Here is a 14,388-nt window from a genome sequence, read left to right on the forward strand (position 1 = left end):
CGAGTTTTATTTATTTCTAAGTAAGCGCAGAATTCTGAGGAGTTTAATATTGATTGTTAGAGACGACATGATAAGATTTATTAATAAAATGCAAGCTTGTACGAGAATAGTATCGGCGCTAACTTGTGTGCATTGCTAGGCTCATGTATCTGTGCTAATGTTTCTGGCATGAGTCCAAGTCGAGCCTACTCGACGGGGTCGCCCGTGGTGGCTGCAAAACTATGGGACTAGCTTATCTATGCCAAATTGGATCTGGGTCTTTAAAATTGTACCATCGAGTACCTAATGTTGGCGATTTACGGATAAACCTCAAGCTCGCTCAAGCGTCTGTTTATTGCAGTATTCAGAAACTAGTTTCCGTTCCGTATGACCGGTATGACCTAGTAAACTGAATTTTGGTATTACAGTGGCAACCAAAACTCAATTGCAACGGTGAGTACTTTAAATATTGGAACGCCTGAATAGAGCGGAGATGGATTTTCTAAATCCCCAGCGGGGTTAAGCGCTTTTGAATAAATTTAGTGATCCGCTGAAACAACACTACGTTGCATTTAAAAGGCTTTGTTCCATTCTTTGTAAACTTGCCATGACACTTATTCTGAGAACCGCTTTGTTAGTTTAACGAAATTAGGTATCTATGAGTAAAGGTGGTTTCACCCGGAATTTCCTTTATGTTTATGGTTATTTCGAGGTTTTTACCGCGTTCTTTGCTCTTCCACTCGTACGTACCCGCATAGTTTCGTGAACAAATCAGAAGAATGTAGCTATGAGGTCTAAGGTACGTCAAAAGTAACAGGAGGACCTGCCTTGCCTTTCATATATATGGTAACAATTGTAAATCCCGAATCTCTACATCACCCCTCCGGGAAAGGGCCCCGTTTTTGCATGAATGCTGTTCTCGTATTTGCCGTGTTTAATTAAATGCATCAATGTTGACATCGTTGGAATTGGAAACGTATGTGTATACGTATCCCCGTTCCGCGTCGTGTAAACCGATACTATTAGTCAAACCCGATGGCACATGTCGATATCCGGTGAGACCCAGTTCTGGGACGCGACGGCTGGTGTTCATGTGCTTGTAGTTTGTACTTGTATTTATGACGAGTCGGAAAATAGGTCTTGGATTGGATTAAACGATGACTGGTTAATTGATCACTGTTTTTATTTATTTATCAATAACGATATATTAAGTTCATTCAACGACATATTTCTAATAATCTTATAGGTAGCGGATTTTTGCATGTACATAGGTAGGTATTTTATAAAATATTCCAACATGAGTACGTACATTGTTTGTTTTCTTATCTTGAATGAAATCATCTCAACTGTTTAGGATAAGGTGATAACAAACCAATAACTCGAGTGTAAGGCAATAAACTCAGGTACAACAGTATCAAAATGCCATCTACATTGTGTCTCGATCCTATCGTAATAACGCGGTCGCGATGGGCCTTTTATTGTCGAATATTATATTGTTAATGGTTACTCCCTACGACGTATCGAGAGATCTAAAACGTCAACATTTATATCTTTTTGGGTCATATTCACCTCACAGACAGAACAAACAATGTATTTATTTCATTATTTCATCTTTATTGCACAAAAGAAAAACCTTATAGTACAAAAGGCGGACTTAATGTATCGATTTACTTCCTTCAGGTTTTCAATCGTTTCTGCTAATCTAAGGACGTAATATGAGGCTTAAAACGAGATCATAATTTGAATTAGTTTATCATTAGTCTAGCGCGAAACTTGGCATGTTTTCAGATACCACAACTTTTTGTGTCACATAATAACTTGGCCTAGTTTATACATTTATGTTTTTGGTTTAGAAAGCTTAGTTTTAGGCAAAAATATACGGAAACATTTTACTACGTTTGTACATTTTAATATTTTAGTCCATATTTTTACGTAATAGGTATAAGTTTATTATTATTTTATTATTAAGTATAATTGTTTTCAGATGATGGAATGTCTCAAGAAAACCTTTTCTCTTTCGAGGATAAAGCGGAGTAGGCTCTCACAGTTTTGCTTTGTTACTGAAGTTTTTCGAAGTGGTTTCCAGTGAAGACGCTTTGTCTTTTCACAGTTAGCTAGCAGTTAATCGTACCTATTTCAATTAGCTGTACTATTACAATTCAAAGATCTTAAACAGTTTATCAAAACTAAATGGTCAATGCAATTATGTACTCTAGAAATATAAGCAGCGGGTAAGAGTAGGCCTTTGTAACCATATAGGTAATGTAGTTTTGCTCGTTAGATGAAAATGTGCACCCACATTAATTTATTATGTCACTACCTGACTACTCTTGCCTGTTGGAGCCTGTCTGATCTTAGAGTATATCATAGGCATTTTTTCAGGATTAGCAGTAGAAGATAAATTTTCGTAAGCTTAACAAAATTAACCTTTGATCATGAAAACCTTTGTTACAGGAAACGCTTGCCTAACCTAATCCTGAAAATTAATGTTAAACATAATCCCTCTGTCTGTACTCTGTATCATGTCGTGCTAATGGATAATCAATCAACCCTCAATCAAAAGCTATTGAAACATAATGTGCGCAGCCAGTAATAATATAAGCGAGAGGTGTTAGGTACAGGCAGCAGCAATAGTTGCTAAGCGGGCCAGGTGTTCAAAATAATCTTGACGCGACCTTATTGTTAAGAGAATAAGAGCGCGTCAAGGCAATTTTGAACACCTCGCCCGCTTAGCAACTTCTGCTGCTGGCTGTACTCGCAGTTAAGGGACAATTTATTTCGGTACGGGTGTGCAAATTAATGTTTTGAGGAGAGGTTCAGCGGAATAGTGATACTGCAGTGTCTAACTATGTTAGTTCAACTGTGAGTTTAATTTTCGCTTCGGGACTATTCATTCCCGCGCACCGGGAGTACAGTGTCATTTACGTGCATTTATATTTTGAGTAGTGTTTCGACTATTTGACCCTCTTGTTTAAGCTACATTAGCGTTTGACTATGAGATAAATTGATATTTAACAAAGCAAGTCTATATTTCGCTGCAAGTTTTCAGAAAATTCAATACGTTTATTGTGTGCCATTTGTGTGCATTTTGTGACACATAATAGCACCTGGCAACAGACAGTTGAAAATTGATCGTTGGGGGTAAATTTGTTTATTTTAAGTTCCTGTGGCGTAATAACTTGCCCAGCTTGTCTAGTATGTACTTACCTACATAAAAAAAGTTATTATTAGGTATAAGAGTGGTTAAATAATGCGTACCTAAATACTTACCTTTTAAATATTTTTGTTTACTTGACGCGACAAGAAAAACTCATACAACTAAACGAATTAAATTGAATTTACTTCTAGTCAGAAGTCGTCATTCAGAACTAACAAAACACGCAAAAACTCGAAATGTAGCAGATTTTATTAACTTTTAGAAATAGTTAAAGTGCTTACTTAATTTTGATCTCATTCTCTACCTACATTATTATAGTAATGGACCTATGAATATTATGAGACGTATTTTTAATTTTCCTCAAGTTTCCTTCCCTAATAAAGACACCTGTGGAATACTTAGAATTATGCTAGGATTTTGCAAGATTTCTTTAACTTTTATTATATTATTTAATTATTTGATTATTATAACTTTCAGAATGCAGGTATATGCGCTAACTCGCACTGTACTCGTATTCCATTATTCAGAGCAGGTAGGAGACGCGGCGTTGTAGCAGACAGGTGATAAAGGGACCGATTCGTTGTCAGGGGCAATTTCATAAACGTGCCATACGTTTATACTGCCAATGAGGCCTGAGAAATATAGGGCTTTTGAGGCCGAAGGGTTTAGTTTTAGAATCTTTGGAATTACTGTCGACATCCCATATTGTAGATATTTTTTAACCTATTGACTTTTCTTTTATTCATTTTGAGTCTTAGATTAGGTTGTTTATAATATGAATATTAAAGATATATACAAAACACATTAAAAAAAGATATAAAATACACATGAACAGAACACATGCAAATTGTCAACGAAATAGACAGACGACAAAGGCGGAAGTTAAGTTAGATACCTACTCACATTCAAACACTGTCAAAACACTCATTGGCAAAAAATATACTGAGCAAAACAAGTGTAGGTAGCAAGAAGAAAATTCGCATCAAAAACGAAACGTCTGACACTTCTGTTCTGTCAGAAACTTTCCTTTCCCTGCAAACGAAATTACCTTCATAGAGTTTCCAGTTCCGTTCTCCTGCAAACCGCATAGACCATTATTACGTGTAAACGCCGTTACGCCCGTTGCACTGCTCATTTGTAATTCACTGACGTAGAAATTCGGTGCTAGCCCCACATCAGCCACTGTATTAGGTTACAAGTGGGGGCGACTTGTATTCACGGAAGAACCAGTGTAAGGTTACCTTGAGGTCCCCAAGACTACGCGTAATCAGAGAGCTTACTGATACTGGCGCGTCTAAACATTCGACTTGCCCGTAGTCGGTAAGGGGTTGAAATGATAGCACAGTTGCAAAATATACGTCCGGCAGTGTCTCGGAAGTGTCAAGCGGACGGGGTGGCTCCGGTCACAGTAGACGTGCATAGAGTATTCCATCTTCCGACAAAAACATAAACGCGGGCCGCTGGCAAATTCAATTACCGTTACAACGGCACCTCTAGATTTAACTGGAACTAGTAGGAACAAGCATTGGGTCTGCTCGTCATATCATACGTGACGTTAACAGGAATTCCTAGGTTCAGAGATGGGTTACTGACGTTGTTTCTGTGTGTGCCTCGGCTCCGCTTACGTAAGTTCTGCGGCAGCGCGCCGGCCGCGGCCTATCAATGCTCGACGTCCATTCCATTGTCGTACACGCTACATTTCTTCGTTTCGTCCCATTTTTATTGAGATCTTATGTGGGTTTAATGGCATAGTTTTGCCGCACATGACGACGTCATTATTAGTATTTATTAGTTACTAATGAATAATATACTTTTTATAGCACCGTAAATGTTTCGTAAGAAAATTGATGCTGCTTAATATTTAATTAAATACAGGGAAATAAAAATAACATATAACCTAATATAGATATTAGGTTAAAACATATATGGTACCCATAGGTTTCACGTTGAAAAAATGATCGAGCAATTTATCAGTACGATAGTTTCCAAAACGTTACTTGATTCTATGATACCTAACTATTCAAATTGGCACACGACTTATTTAAAATAGGTACATTTAATAAGTTGGATTTTGGCTTTTCCGTTACAATTTCCTTGGTTTTACCCGGCCATGGCCCCACCTATTTACGCGTGTTTTGGGTTATGCAACTCCTCTAGTTCGGTCTCTAGATTGAGATTATTCCGTTCACGCACTTCACGCAAACGGGGTCTGGCGGCATAGTAGTTTGTGTTACAAGGGGTCAAAATGATATATTTCCGTCAAGGGCGTACATTGAATCCTGAGCGTAATGAGGGATTCAAGTGTTAACGCCCAAGACGAAATAATTTTGATACCGTGTGACACATATTGCTTTTCACATCAACTATGAGGAAAATAAAAAAAATCTTAGTGTTGACAATCTGATGCTTAAACAGATTATTTAAGCTAAAAAAAATGTTTGCAAGGGGGTAAAATGAATAAAATAATAATGCCAATAACTATGATACAGTTATTAAGCTAGTGGGTGAGATTCAATAAAAACATGAAAGTTTTTTTAGTTTCACACACGGCAACAAAGCCATCAAGTTTTGTTTGTTTTTGTAGCACTATCTTTTTGTTCTGCTCCAACGCTTTTGTTTGAATTTTATGATGCGTTATCTTGCTGCACCGTTTACACTGCTGCTATAATAGCCTTTCCTTGTATTACCTGGTCGTGATCCCGGTATAAGCTGTTTAAAATATCAGAAGCGTTGAGTTTTCTTCCAGTTTGAGGTGGAAACAAAAATAGCGTTCACTTCACGCGCACGCGATATTATATCACGTTGACATTTTTGGTTGTTGTATTACGAGTATGTACTTACGTTGTATTGAAAAAAGCTCTATTTACTAGCATAATATTTACCCAGGTAAAAATGAATTACGAACGGGAAGGTTTTACTCGAGAGTGTCAAATGTTCGAAGATGGGCTTCGTACTATAAAGGGGTGGTAGATATAATAATCGTTTGTGGATCTCGCGCAAGTTTAAAGTTTAGAGGACCCGGTATAAGTAGCACTTAGACTAGTCATAGTTTTTAAGTAACTCCAGGTCACAGTTAAATTGGTTTGTAGTAGGTTATGTTAGTAGGGACAGGGCCAAAGCTCTTGTAATGCGTCTGACACCAGACAGAGGTACATAATTCTTAGTAGTGGCCGGGTTTAAGGGGCCGTAAACAAGCGCGCGTGCGGCGACGTCAGCGCTGCGGGCTGTCCCTCGTCGGCTTTACGACTACCCGTAAACCGCGACCCGCGTGAAACCGCTTCGTTAAGGTCGCCCGTTCGGTTAGCGACACGCAATCAAATACCCTTAATATCGATGTCTTCAAGCTTGAAAGAGCCTAATAATAACCCTCCTACACATACCCAAGACAACACGTACCTCTACGCCGTCATTATACTCGCGAGAGCAGAGATGTACAAAATGGTTTTAAAAAAGCATTTAAATACAAAATGCAAAATACTTTTCAGATTTACTATTTCAAATGCAAAATACCAAATAGTTTTGCGTTTTGTATTTCAAATGCTAAATGCAAAATAGGTATTTTCAAAATACTTTTTCTAAATAAAATACCTTTTGACCAAATCTCGGATATTTTTATTTATTTTAGGTATTTATCATGAGAAATAGAGACACAATGCCGAGCCGAACAAAAACGTCTAATAACATGGCACCTTATGCATGACATTTTGGTCATAATAACCGGTTTAGACTCTCGCGCGAGCCACGAGACGAGCCGCGAGCCGCGCCACGAGACGCGAGTGTAAGCGGTGGGCTCGCGACTCGTCTCGTGGCTCGCAAGCTCGTCGAGCTAATATAATTTAAACACTAACGGCACGGCATAAGGTTTATAACCAATTGACAAGCCGAAGCCGAGTGTGTCGCGGCGAGCCACGAGACGCGCCGCGAGCCGAGTCGCGAGTCTAAACGGCTATAAGGCGCAGGCGCGCACTCTGACCAAAGAAAAAAAACCGGCCAAGTGCGAGTCGAACTCGCGCACGGAGGGTTCCGCACCATCAACAAAAAATAGAGCAAAACAAGCAAAAAAACGGTCACCCATCCAAGTACTGTCCCCGCCCGACGTTGCTTAACTTCGGTCAAAAATCACGTTTGTTGTATGGGAGCCCCACTTAAATCTTTATTTTATACTGTTTTTAGTATTTGTTGTTATAGCGGCAACAGAAATACATCATCTGTGAAAATTTCAACTGTCTAGCTATCACGGTTCGTGAGATACAGCCTGGTGACAGACGGACGGACGGACAGCGGAGTCTTAGTAATAGGGTCCCGTTTTTACCCTTTGGGTACGGAACCCTTAAAAAGGGCGCGCATGGCTAGCAGGCGCCTCTATCGGTCAAATTCGGCAATACAAGCGTCATTCGTTCATTTCATTTTGTTTGACTGGTAATGTTGGCTAAACTTAATCGCAAAGTATTTTGCATTTTGAAATGAATATTAAAAATGCAAAATATATCTCGAAAAGTATTTCAAATAAAATACAAAATGTTTTTTACTAAAAGGCATTTAAATGCAAAATACAAAATAGGTATTTTGCATTTTGTATTTGCATTTTAAATAGAAGTATTTCAAATAAATCGCATCTCTGCGCGAGAGTTTAGTCAGATGGGTTTAATATGTTTTCGCAAGTAAACTCATAAATTTTATTGCTACTCGCACCCTTCCACGTTTGGCAGCAAAGTTTGGAAACCTTTCATCGATTTATTAAGGCTCACGCATGTATTACAGCCCTTATCTATGATGGCCAACGAAAAGTTGAGTGCCCTCCATTCGCTGTATTAAATCTTAACTAATCTCTCATTGCGTTTAGAAGTCAAAATATTTCCATCATTTTATCTGCAAAGTTAACTTTGCCGAAAATATTATATCAATTTTGTTTGCCAATGTTTTATCGGTTCTTACTAGTCGGGTAAATAATTTATAATGATTTCCCAGAGGGCAGCACAAGAATACCTTATTTGTCTTCGGTGGCTCGAGGAAAGATATATGGAATATCAATATCGAACGGCCAGTTGCCTAATGATTTAAAAATACTTACGTTACTTGGGAAGAAACTGAAACATATGTTAAGGATTCTAGGAACTTCAGTCCTAGTTAGATAACATAGCTTATAAGGTACCTACACAAAGAATTTGCGTGGTAATTTTCTAATAGAAGGTAAGTCTATAGCTTAGTCTATGACTTAGATTAGTAAATAGTCACAAATCAGTCACGCTCAGCCAAAATTTCAACGACATCGTAGCCTTGTAATTAGTTTAACCAGTAATACTCATAGTATTTTTTCCAAGTATACTTACGGGCCACAGCCTCTCTTAATCTTCCCTCCAAGCTTGATGAACGCCTCCCATGAGGCGATAAATATATATCTACTGGCCGTGCTTTCCCGAAAAGGTCTACAGACCCGACGCTTTATCCAACTAAATTATGTAAGGCCTGAGACTACTCCAGGTTGGTTTTAGCCGTAAGACTCACGTAAGGGTACATGACGTTAAGCCAAGCCGGGATTACTTTGCGTAATATCGTTAGACGACATCAAAACGATGACTTTATTCACGAAACAAATTCTTTACTTGTACGTAGAGTAAAAAGCACCCGGGCACCTGATGGGACTGGAAAAACTGGGCACAGATTTGGGGGAACAGTCGAGCAGGGGTTGAGTTGACCCAGATCCGCGTAATTTCTGCTCGTTTAGTGCGCGCCCTCCGTGTTACGTTTTATATTGTTTCCAAACTTTCGCTTTCGTTTCGCTATCTCTATCTTGAATTGGATAAAAATAATGTCGAGTGTTTAGTTTTCTAACACAAAGAAGTCATTTCCTGCCTACTTTTAGTTTGAAATTAAAGAACAATAGTGAATACAAAAGCGGCCGACGCTCTGGTGAATTGTGTACCGAAGGTCGACTTGCAATATCGATTTCGTTTTCCATTCCCTGAATTTGCGTCATTAACTTGACTTTATTCAATTAAGTCTGCTAATTTCGTGGTATGATATGCTGCGCTTATTTATCAACTCGGCAATAAACATAGTTTCTAAATAAAAACATAAACTAAGTCTAAACTGAAGTTTGATAGTTTATTAAATTAAACATAATAAATATTTAACGATTTTTTTGCTATTTTCAAACCTAATGTTACCATGAATGTGTTATGTCAAGAGATGTTGCGATTTCTCGCAACATTTACACCCATCCGTAAGCATCTTTCTTTTGATTTTATCTTCCTGTGGTAAACATTCAAAATATATTCAAACAGAAATATTTTAAGTGCCTTTAATAAAGAGCATAAATGAGGAGTTAGCATTTACATGTATAATTGTGACATAAATCGACGCACGGTTCTGGGATTTAAAAATCTCCGCAAGGCTCATTCAGCCTTAATTGAAACACACGTCCCCGGCTTAAATGCCGAATCCGGTTTTGCGTATGAAGCCAGCTCCCGGATTGCCGCTTGTTTAATTAGTTTTCGTTAATTTACAAGGTAAATAACCAGAAGTCGTTAAAATTTTCCCTAAATGAAAATTCATTTAATTAGTCTCACTGCCCAAAACGGGCATTGCGAAATTTCCGCCGTATATTCCGGTTGTTGTTGAATCTTCTATTGTAGAAATTGACTAACTTTTACAAGGTCGAACACGTGCTTTAAGTACTTTTGTGATACTGTTATCATTATAATTTCAAATTTACTCGATATTAATTGTATCTCGGTAGCTCTCGGGTACTGGGAAGTGATAAGTGAGTTGCTATTCCTGTCGCTTAGGTATTTGCCAGAACGCCCTATCAGCAAGTCGACGTCATAGAATCTGGTTCAATTGAAATACGTGACGTGACTCCCAATTTGTTAGATAGCTACCCTCGCTGTAACTGTAGATGAAAATAGCCCCGAGTTCTATGCGATTTTAATCAGGGATTTTGTTAGTAACGTACGTTTTATTTACGGTTTCGTAGAACGAGAACGTAGAAATTGTGTGTTGTGTTATCAGCTATTACAGGACTTCCAGCGTTTAGAATCGTTTATTCAAGTACTCGTATTATTCGAATACTAATGTAATATCGATATCTTTTATGTATAAAACTATACAAAAAATCACAATCTTGACGCACATACATCCAGGATAAGGAGTGTTGCAGTTTAAGAATTTATCCTAACAAAAGAAAACACATCTATTTAATTTTATTTTTTCTGCAATCTGTTGCTCTGTTCTTTATTCGTTCTTCGTTTCGTTCTAAAAGGTAACGAGAGAGTGCGAGAATTTAAGCTCCACAATATGTCCTTTAAATGCTTTATTACCAATTATCATAATTAATCCGTTTAATAACACCAGAGTACAACGGGGTGACCTTTTAATGGCTTCAATTGAGTATAATGACTCATTTAAAAGATAGTCCGTGTGGTGTTCTGATTGACGATGTGGGCAGCTACTGTGCAATATCACTTGCTCATAAAATGTAGCCGGACCCCACAATTACATTACTCCTAGCTGTGGAGAGATCAGTGAAGTAAGGTAATGTAATCGTTGCCAGTGGCAGCGCCTTTGTCTGGCAGGGCGGCCGTGACCGCCTCCAAATTGCTCCGCCTCGGGATACCTAAAACTGGATGGCTCCTTGGTGAATTCGTGAATTCTTAACTAGATTTGACGTGAAATAGTTATTTTCGATACAAGTGCGAAAAAGAGGAAATTCGAAACGAGTGGCGATAAATTAAAACTCGACCGAAGGGAGTGTTTTAAATCGACACGAGTTGCGAATTACCTATTCGCACGTGTATTGAACAACGTTTTACAGTACATATGGCACTTTAAAGTTTCGACATACGCACGAAAAGTGCTATTTTACGCACTAGTGCGGAAAAGTAGCCCCATATGTACTGTAAATACATTTACCGCACAATATTTGCGAAATAACTTAAGACGACAGTTGACGACCGCGCGAAATCGCTTTATTTCCATACAAATGTAGTCCTCGTTTTTCTCTCTTACATCATTGAAAATATTTTGACAAATTAGATGTAGGTACACTTAGGTGCAAAACTGTGGCATTTTTTGGACAGTTTTGCACCTAAGTAAGTATATTTGCGAAATAACTTAAGACGACAGTTGACGATCGCGCGAAATCGCTTTTCCATACAAACGTAGTCCTAGTTTTTAGGGTTCCGTAGCCAAATGGCAAAAAACGGAACCCTTATAGATTCGTCATGTCTGTCTGTCTGTCTGTCCGTCTGTCTGTCCGTCCGTATGTCACAGCCACTTTTCTCCGAAACTATAAGAACTATACTGTTGAAACTTGGTAAGTGGATGTATTCTGTGAACCGCATTAAGATTTTCACACAAAAATAGAAAAAAAAAACAATTAATTTTTGGGGTTCCCCAAACTTCGAACTGAAACTCAAAATTTTTTTTTCATCAAACCCATACGTGTGGGGTATCTATGGATAGGTCTTCAAAAATGATATTGAGGTTTCTAATATAATTTTTTTCTAAACTGAATAGTTTGCGCGAGAGACACTTCCAAAGTGGTAAAATGTGTGTCCCCCCCCCCCCTGTAACTTCTAAAATAAGAGAATGATAAAACTAAAAAAAATATATGATGTACATTACCATGTAAACTTCCACCGAAAATTGGTTTGAACGAGATCTAGTAAGTAGTTTTTTTTTATACGTCATAAATCGCCTAAATACGGAACCCTTCATGGGCGAGTCCGACTCGCACTTGGCCGCTTTTTTTCTCTCTTTAATGACTGAAAATATTTTGACAAAATTAGATGTATATCAACCAAGGCTACTCCTCTACGTTTGCCTTGTTTTCGATTTTTTTATTATTATAGGAGCATGTAAAAAATTGTATGGAATTGGTTTATCGCTCCTAATTTTTACAATAATCAAAACACCGAAATTGTTATAGGATATGCTTAATACACATCAAATTATGTAAAAATCTTTTCCATAATGTAATTATCTAGAGAGGAAAATTTGGACTACAAACGAGAAGCGGTCGTCCTCTTTCCTCTTAACTTGATTTATTAGCGTGATACATAAAAATATGCTTTAGCTACCGTTGAGATATTTTTATGGACGCGTACATTGATATAAATGTAGATCGTTGCTTACCTTTTATACCAAGATGTACGAAAATATCTCTACCCTCCTTTATAAGGACAGACGTCCTGTTTAATTTTTTGTTTTAGGAATACGGACAGAGAAAGCAATCTGATTTAGTGAGCTCTGTATGTCCGTATTACTCCCGAAGGGATCAGGTACAAATGTTTCAGGCGCGGTTGTGGTTACGTATTTATAGTGTACGTAGTTACAGTAACGTGGGTATTAACAACCTTGAGCAGTTGACTGACCGGTATTAAGCTAGATATCTTGCAACCTGTGAAACCGTTAGTAATTTAACCATGACCATGAATTAATTTACGAATGTTAGCTTCTAGCATTATTGGGTTTCATTACGTTACAAAATTAACGAGAGATAAGTTCACGGATGTCACAGACATTAGGAATTTAGGGCTGTATGCGTGTGTTCTTGAAGACGAGACTAGTTTTTTAATGCATGGCTACAAGCAGGTTGAATACCGTTTGACGTGGTATAAAAAATGTAGACGTTATTCAAGTAACACACGCTGCCTCTAACTAAAGGTTATCAGTAAAAAAATGATACAATGTCGCGGCTGTAAAAACAAGAGTTTTATCTAGATGTCCTCGTTGTCTGCTCTTGAATTTCCGCGTGAGCTGATAACGACGAATATAAATGCAATTCCTTTTTCCTTTCTTTTCGGGGACAGCTCTTACATAATTCTTCTTCTGTTGTTACGGTAATCCTTGATAAAACTGTAGTACTGCTTTTACCAATATTTAGGTATTCTTCTAATATTTAGGTACAAAAAATAGTGGTTCGAGCAGTAAGGAATATAATATACTTATGTATTTTTAATGTGCGACCTTATTTTAAAATCCGAGCAAGCGACAGATCTAGATTATAGTACTTATTCAAATCATTAACATTATGTGAGATTCTAATTCTCTAAATTAAAAACTTACTAATGTAATATTTAATTTATTTAATTCCCAAGTGGTTTATTATTTGTACAAAACATGTACTCAAAGTCATATTAACACCCATAAATTTCTCTAACAGCCCAAATTAATACAATATGTCTCCACCCCGCTATTGATTTGACTGGATCAACCAAACCAGAGCCGTAGTACAAAGCGCTTTGGTCGAATTGGTCGCTTCACCTCCCTTATTCAAGGAACAACAATGGCCTGTGTTAATTAGCTGCTATCAAGTGCTAGTAATTGGGTCCGTTAATGGAACTCACGGTATTTAATTTGGAAGGCTCTCCATTATCGTGACACTGTTGATGTGCCCTTGACCTGTGCCTTTGGTTGCTCCCTAACATGACAGTTTTATTTTGCCGCTGCTTATTATCGACCGTGTTAGTTTGTTAATAAATTATGATGTGGATACAATATTTCTAACATCCGGTCGACGTATTAAAGAATAACAACCTTTCCGATTGAGCTGATGCCGTACAATTAATTTCAATACGATAATTTTAATGTACATAAGTACTTTTTGTTTTCTGAATACAAATATATAAAAAATAAGTCTTATAAACAAATTTTACCTAATCCTTAAATGCTACTTTAGTAATGTGTAATCATTATTGTAATTCTGACCACCCTCTGAAACGTAAAATATTTAGTAATAGTTACGCTTGCCGTATATTATATACTATGTGTGTCTATTAAACAGTTCATGTTAATGTTTACGCGATTATGAAATTCACTTGAAAGTGATGCTTAATCTTTTTGCACAATTTGAACTACTTAGTTTGGAAACGCTGTATTCAGTTGAATAACATACTTGTCGACGAGGATGTATCTACGTGGGGATGCGGCATAATCAATTTGAGCATTCTTATTCAGAACATACATCGCCAGCTATTTCAGGTTTGTAGTGTACTGATTAAAGAGAGGATATTCGTTCCGTCCGAGCCCCGTCGAGTCGCTTTATATCCGCACCGGAGACCTGTGTGGGGGACACGGTCGGTCCGCACAAATTGAATAATGGCCACCTCTCTTGTAGTACTAAGTGGGTTCTATTTTGTTGTACGTGCCATCCGTGTTGAGCCGTGCCTACGTTCTTAAAATAGCACATATTTTGGCGAAGTTAAGCTGTACTTTTTAGATTGTGTGTGTTGTCCTAATTGAGCACAACA

The 14,388-nt window shown here is 37.7% G+C and overlaps 1 protein-coding gene across 6 annotated transcripts in view; it reads left to right on the plus strand.

The window, feature by feature from the left end:
* Positions 1-14,388, plus strand: part of LOC134648766 (syntaxin-1A) — a 76,794-nt gene that overhangs the window by 15,622 nt on the left and 46,784 nt on the right. The window lies entirely within an intron of this gene.

This window comes from Cydia amplana, chromosome 6 (assembly GCF_948474715.1).
Source record: "Cydia amplana chromosome 6, ilCydAmpl1.1, whole genome shotgun sequence".
In the NCBI taxonomy this organism is placed as follows: Eukaryota; Metazoa; Arthropoda; class Insecta; order Lepidoptera; family Tortricidae; genus Cydia; species Cydia amplana.